The sequence below is a fragment of the Branchiostoma floridae genome, chromosome 7 (assembly GCF_000003815.2).
Source record: "Branchiostoma floridae strain S238N-H82 chromosome 7, Bfl_VNyyK, whole genome shotgun sequence".
NCBI classification, from domain to species: Eukaryota; Metazoa; Chordata; class Leptocardii; order Amphioxiformes; family Branchiostomatidae; genus Branchiostoma; species Branchiostoma floridae.
The window spans coordinates 6,997,403-7,004,240 of NC_049985.1; the positions used below are offsets into that span (position 1 = coordinate 6,997,403).

The 6,838-nt window shown below is 39.6% G+C and overlaps 1 protein-coding gene and 1 long non-coding RNA gene across 3 annotated transcripts in view; both read right to left on the reverse strand.

Annotated features, from left to right (window-relative positions):
* Positions 1-6,838, reverse strand: part of LOC118418951 (E3 ubiquitin-protein ligase SH3RF3-like) — a 70,474-nt gene that overhangs the window by 44,061 nt on the left and 19,575 nt on the right. The gene's annotated exons all lie outside the window — the stretch shown is intronic.
* LOC118418952 lies at positions 5,097-6,821 on the reverse strand. Its single transcript, XR_004831566.1, has 3 exons — positions 6,214-6,821; positions 5,464-5,568; positions 5,097-5,195 (listed from the first exon to the last, which is right to left on the reverse strand). It is a non-coding gene; the product is annotated as an uncharacterized LOC118418952 (long non-coding RNA).

Genomic DNA, 6,838 nt, shown 5'->3' on the forward strand with positions numbered 1-6,838 from the left:
GTTCAGAGGGTCCACAAGGCAAGGGTACAGAAGAAGAAACATTGCAATAGAATTTTACTACCATTGCATTGTATGCAAGGCTGTCTAAACTTTGACCATGTTGTCAATTTTCGTCATTAAATCTGCCATTTCACGCTTATGAAACATACATTTACACCAATTTCATGACATGAAGTTCAGATCCTTGGGACAGACAGGGTGAAATTTAATTTGTCTGTCCCAACAAGCAGATTTCCTTCCCCAGAGGGAGGGACATGTCCCAGATGTGGAGACAGCCCTGGGGCACAGCCCACCTCAGTTAGCTTCCATCAGGTCTTCCAACAAGGATGCATGGATCATAGAATTTGGAAAAAAAATTTGGGAAATTGGCCAGAGAAGTGAGTCCATGCTTAGGTTCATGTTTCCCCTGGATCTAGAGTAACATGAGCATCCAGCCAACTCCTCTGATAGCAAAACTCCCCTGGCAAATTATGATAGCCAGCATAGCCAGTCAGGTAGAGACTACACCTCAGTTCCCTTGGGCGTTGGGCCCCATTGTTGTGGGGGCAGTACAGCAGGGGGCTGCTCCAAGTATACAGGTGTGAACATGTGGAATTCAGACTGACCCTAGTCTTGACCCCAGTGGTGTATTATCTGCTTCATCATAGAAGACATACAGTACTTGGCGGCAGCAAACAGCTGCAGAGGTCAGTAGGGTTCATCACCTTCCACTTGAACTCTTCCCCTTCCTTTCAGCATACCTTACTGAGACTTTGTACTTTATACTGTTTTCTGATTCAATCTCCGTGAGATCATGTTAGACAGTTTACCCCTGCAGATCTACCTGGGCTGTCTCCAGCCTCCAGGTCCTTTCCTTTTGCCCCAGGTAGGAAAATTTCTCATTTGGACAAAAATTTCATCCCGTCTTTCCTATGTTTACAATCTGTCATGTATTTTCATATGCTTACAATGACAGATTTCGCAACAAACTCAAGGAAAATGTGTTGGAAAATGCCAGAAATAGCATTTCAGAGAGTTGAAATTCACAAAATTTTCAGGGGAAAATGGCCTTAGATGGCCTCTGTGTTTCATGGCGTTTTGAAAATTCAAAGTTGGAGACAGCATTGAGTTCTACCGACAAACACTAGTAACAGCAAGGGACTATCCTTAAGTTAAGATGCAAAAATAAATAAATAAACAGCAAGCACCAAAGGCATCATCAGTCCCTCACATTAAAAAAACCAACACAATATTCTGTGATGTCAACAATGAAATCCCAGTCCAACAGTCCAACCCCTGAGTCAACATTTACCACAGACTGGTCTCCTCAACCGACAGGTTTATCCACCAGAGAAGTGGACTGAGTAAACTACTTCAGCAGTTATATATCGGCCAGTTCCTGCACTTCAAGAAGTCAACACCTGTCCAGGTCTTAAATGGCAGGGTGGTGTTGCGGCAACATTTCAAAATAGAGGGTCTGCATTGGGGGGATCTAAGCAATGCTTAACGGTAAATTTAGGAGGGCCGCAACATTTAACCGTAAATTCAGGATGTCTGGCAACAGTACGTTGAACACAAATTGACCTATTAGCGCAAAAGGTTTTGGGAATGATCATACTGAATTTTGCTTTGTATTCATGAGGTATATGGCAAACTAGCATGTGAATGCCAAAACTATCGGACACTCAATTATGATGCCAATGATTTTTCAATGATAAATTCAGGATAACAAATAACATGATACATTAATGTTGAGTTAAAGGGGCCGATTACGCTTCATAAAATATTTACCAACAGCACTTATTGCTAAACTGGAGTCCTCATGGAGAAAGATAGTCTGTGTAACACCAACTCTGCTATCCAGGGCTGATTGGCGCCTCCTCACGGCAATGTAGGACGGGCCAATAAGAAGCGTGATTAAATCAGTCTAGGAAAAAGACATGCAAACCATCATAATATCCAATCCAAGCCTAATCCGATGATGTGACCTACAACCTCTACAGAAAGAAAGGGCTACAAGGAGAACAATGACAGATGTCAGGGGTTGTGTTTATATCCAGTGATGACAGCAGCAATGTGAGGTGATCCCTGTGTGTATTTATATAGCCACTCCACTGTCTAGTGTTGGCCATCTCCCTGCTGGGTGCTGTTGTTTGTGTTACATAAGGCAGGTAGCAGACTGACAGGTCTGGGCCTGCACCACTTGCTCTCTTGCGCCTTTCCTTTCCTTTAATCAAGACCTTTTTAAAGTGCAGTTAATCCTTACTGATTTCACTGAATGTATGACATCCACATCAATTTTGTTTACCCCCATTTACCCCCCAATGAGTTTGTGGCCATACAAAGAATCTGCAAAATGAACGAATCATGTGCCAATAAATAATTGCAAAAAGATATCTGAAAACAGATACTTATGTCATAGAATACCAAAGTCAAAGACGATGTGTTTTAAGTACAAACTTAAAACACAAGAAAACCTTTTCCCTAGCAAATCATTACCACAAAAATAAGCCTCTGTAAAATTAAGGTGTTTACAGTTCTTTTTTTTTAATATATTTTTATATCACCCAATGCTCCACTGTTTTTCCTGCAAAAAGACGAAAACCAAGATACAAGATTCAAGTGGCCATTAGCAAACATCACATGTTGATGACAATTACCTCAGTATCACATGACGAAATGACATAATATGTTGTCATTTACTGGCCAACCTTTGAACAGTCCAGTGCCCCTCCTTCAAAGACCCACATTAACAAGGCACCTCTAATTTGAGGTCAATAAGACAAGCAAACATTTGATCAACTTTGCCTTTTGTTATGACACAATGTTGAAAATACCTATATAACCTAAGCTATGACTACAATGGCATACTGTTGGAATATGTTTTCGCAGCTGTGAACAACATCAGATAAGAAACCCATAGCTGTTATGATTATTCCTCTAATTGTCTATCAAAAGTCACATCATGACACTAGAAAGAAAAACCATTTGTTACAGTATTAGTGCTAGTAATTAAAGTAAGTAAGTAATTTGCATGTCTAACCAACAATTTTATGAGGCTCAAGGATACATTGAGAAAATGCTGAACATATTACTACATCTTAAACATCAGGACAATAGGAAAGAACAGTATAGCAGTGTCCCGGAAATGTTGCAAGCATCCATCTGTCTAATCTTTTATTTGGGGAAACGGGCAAAAACCTATCTGCTCTCACTTCACATCGTTTATAAAATGAAATTTCTATATTAATAGACTTTTAGTTTTACATTAGGCAACCATATCCAAAACTGCTTCTTCTTACAGATATTATGTCTTTTGCAATACACACGAACCTATATCTAAAGGACCACCTGGCCAATGTGCCTCTTTATGGTGGTCCCTTACATAATTTTTCCCTTTCACACAATCATTACGTTTCCTGTCTAGAAATAGTAGAATGCTCACATAGAACAGACTATATATCAGTCCCATAAGTGGTCTTCCTTGGCAGTTCTGACTGTATGTATCTTGAGTCCTGCATCCAGCTGAGACCTTCTCAGCCTACAAATGAGCACTAGGCAAAGAGCCAAGGTAATTCCAACCTGGGGTGATCACTCTGACGCCCACTAGTTGAGGAGCAATCATGTTCAAGCCATCATTTGGAGAACAGGTCGACCTAAAAGGTACCACATTTCTCTGTGCCAGTTGGAGGTGCCTAGAACCATCTGTGGTGTTTTCGTCAAAGTGATACCTGTAGTATGAACCTGGTGGGTTTGAGCAAGCCTTGGATCAAAGGATTCATCACTTATGCACAACAGACTGGTCACATGTTTGTAGATAAGATAGAAAGAGCGCAATGTCATGGGAGAGGATCAACAAAATTGTGGGGAAGGGCCATGGGGATGGTATAGACTAGTAACCAAATCAGTTAGTATTATAGTGCATGTAGCTACTGAGTTTCTTTTGTCCTCTTCGCAAAATGCAAAGAGTAGGTATTCCAACCAAAATTTCAAAAACACAATACAATGACTGTTTTTACTGTTTCTGAAAGAGCTAACCAAGAGGAGTAAAATGCTTTTTAAATGAAGCAAATATCTTGAAGGGTTGCTGAGATATGGCTCCACAAAGTTGCCAAAACCTACCCTCAGATATGGCCGGCTGCGCGATAAACTATGAAAATTAACAAAATACCTTTTTTGAGGGTTGATGAAAAGGTAAGTAAAGGCTGCAAAGCTTGTTTTATCTTATTTCCCTGTAATATGTACTACATAGAATCACTCCACAGAGTTCTGAACATTCATGTCATTTTATTATGTTTTTACACAGGGTCGAAGTATGCATTTCACAACAAATTACACAGGTGGCACCGTGACCTTTGACCCCTGGAGAAGGAAAAATCCTCCAAAGATCACATACTTGTATCTCTTGACAGGAACAACCCTCTCCTTCAATATTTTACACATAACAGCACCCACTGGTGTCCTTTCACACAATCATTGTCATCTTACCTGTAATTCTTTAAGAAATAAGTAAATTTGGGTTTAAAAGTTCACATTTTGGGTTACGGTCAATGGTGTTTTTTGCACCAGTTGAGTCGCATTGCAGAAGATTAAATATCATGCTTCATATACTTTTGCAATGTACACAACAAATATGCCAACAATGTCACATCCATAGAATATCAGCAATATTAATTGCCTTATAACAAGGTCAACTTGGTCAAGGTGAAAGGTAAGTGTGTGAATATGTCGCATTATTTTCATGTTAGTCATGATGTTACACAGCATCAACAGTACAACTTTACACTTGTAATTGTATAATAAAATATAGAAGACAGATGTTAGTATTAATAAGAGATAAAATATCAATATGTAGACATTGTGTAAACACTAAATTTATTAGGATAAGTTCAACATTTTTCAAGGTCAAAGGCTGTCTTCAGGATACATACAATCGATACAGATTTCTTTGATGTACTTGCAGGTACATGTACTTCTCCTTATTTAATCAATACTATATATAATAATTCAAGGTAAACAACTTTTCACAAAAACAACAGGCTTACTTATCATTCTCTGTGGTAGCAACAGTATTCTTAAAACAAACTTAATGCTGATAATGGAGCTGGCTGCAAAAATTGTCAACATTATGTTTGACCTCTACCATTCAATATCTCCGCTCCGCTCTCCGGTCTTATATCAGCTACATCTGGGAGTTGGTACAATCTACATTCCACCTGGAAAACAAAATTATTTGAGTTTTATGATTAACATGTCTACCATGGTGATAATGTTCTTACATCTGAGGGGATGACGACCTACTCCAGTACCACGTCTGATGTTGATCTACATCATCATCTTTCTTATGACTTATGACTTCTTTCTTTCTTGTGACGAAAGGATCAGAATGATCCAATAATGAAATAAAGAATTCAATAAAGAAAGACAGGCAAGTTCATGGGGGTAAGGAAAAGATTAACTTATTATCATTAAGTAGATAAATACCTGCAACAAGATGGAAGGAGGTAAGTGTCACTGTTTCTGAGCCATCTTCTGCGACTGAACCTCAGTACCAACTGTGTCAACCTCGCCCGGTCAGTAGGAACCTGGCTGATAGTAGAGTCAGGAGTATAATATTGCAGGTAAGTACCGATTTAAGATTTTTGCTACACCAGAAAAGTCGAGCAAAAAATCACTTGGCAAAATCTGACAAAGAATACACAATCTGGTTGCACAATTTTTTTATGTTGACAATGAAAATGCCATTCGTGTTTTGAAAAATTTGGGCATAGGTTCCCCGGCTGACCCCTAACCGGGGGCCCGCGGTGCCTCAAGTTCAACAAGTGAAAAAAATACACAATGGTATTTTAGACTTGGAACGAGGCAAGAAATGATTCACACGAACAGTAACGATGACATTGAAAATATACAATTGATATTTTCTAAAAAAAATTGGGCATAGGTTCCCCGGCTGACCCCTAACCGGGCCACGGTGCCTCAAGTTCAACAAAAGTGAAAAAATTATCCATATGTAAAATATACTAAAGAAAGCAATAAACTAAGAATAATTAATAAGAAATAATTACTAAGAAACATTTTACATTACATGTAAGTTTCATGACTAAAACATGGATAAAGAAACACTGCATAGAAATTATATTGCTGGGATTGACTTGAGAAAAAATTGTTCAAAAGCACATTTTCTTCAACATGCCCCCCTCCCCCAAACACTACAAGTTGTATCAAGTATTTTACCTTGAAATTCTTCATCCATAGCGTCGAAAAATGTTCTATTTGTGCCGCTTCAGTCACACATCCTCCGTTTCTGAGGGGCGCGGGGCCCAAAATTTGGCGCGTTAGGATCGCGCGGCGCCGCTGGCCGGCCAAATCAGGGCGATCGTCGGGGAAAAAAGGCCGGCGCTTTGCCAGTGTGCATGTTATAAACATGCCGATTACATCAAAACGTAGCCCTGTTTTTTGTCGTCAGTTTGGCACCAGGAACAAGAAGAAAAAATAAAGTTCGTTCGGTGATTTTTATCATTAAAGATCGACGATTCCTTTCAAATTGACTTTTGTCCCCCGAAAAATTAATTTTTCCTCATGTTCCAGGCATCATTTTAAAGCTTGAAATGTGCTCTTTCAAATGGTACAACTTTCATTCTGCTGCGGTCTAAGACGGCGAAGCGCAAGCGCGATAAAGTCAGGGGTCACGGCGGCTGCATCCGGAAGTTTTGGAACCGCGATCTGAAACCCCGGCCTCCCCGCTTACGGCGCGCCGTTTTCACCGGCGAATTTCTGGCGTTTTAAACAATTTACAAGCAAAATAAACACATCACAGGAAAGAGAAACTTATATCCTTTATTTTGATGGTAAATTGCCT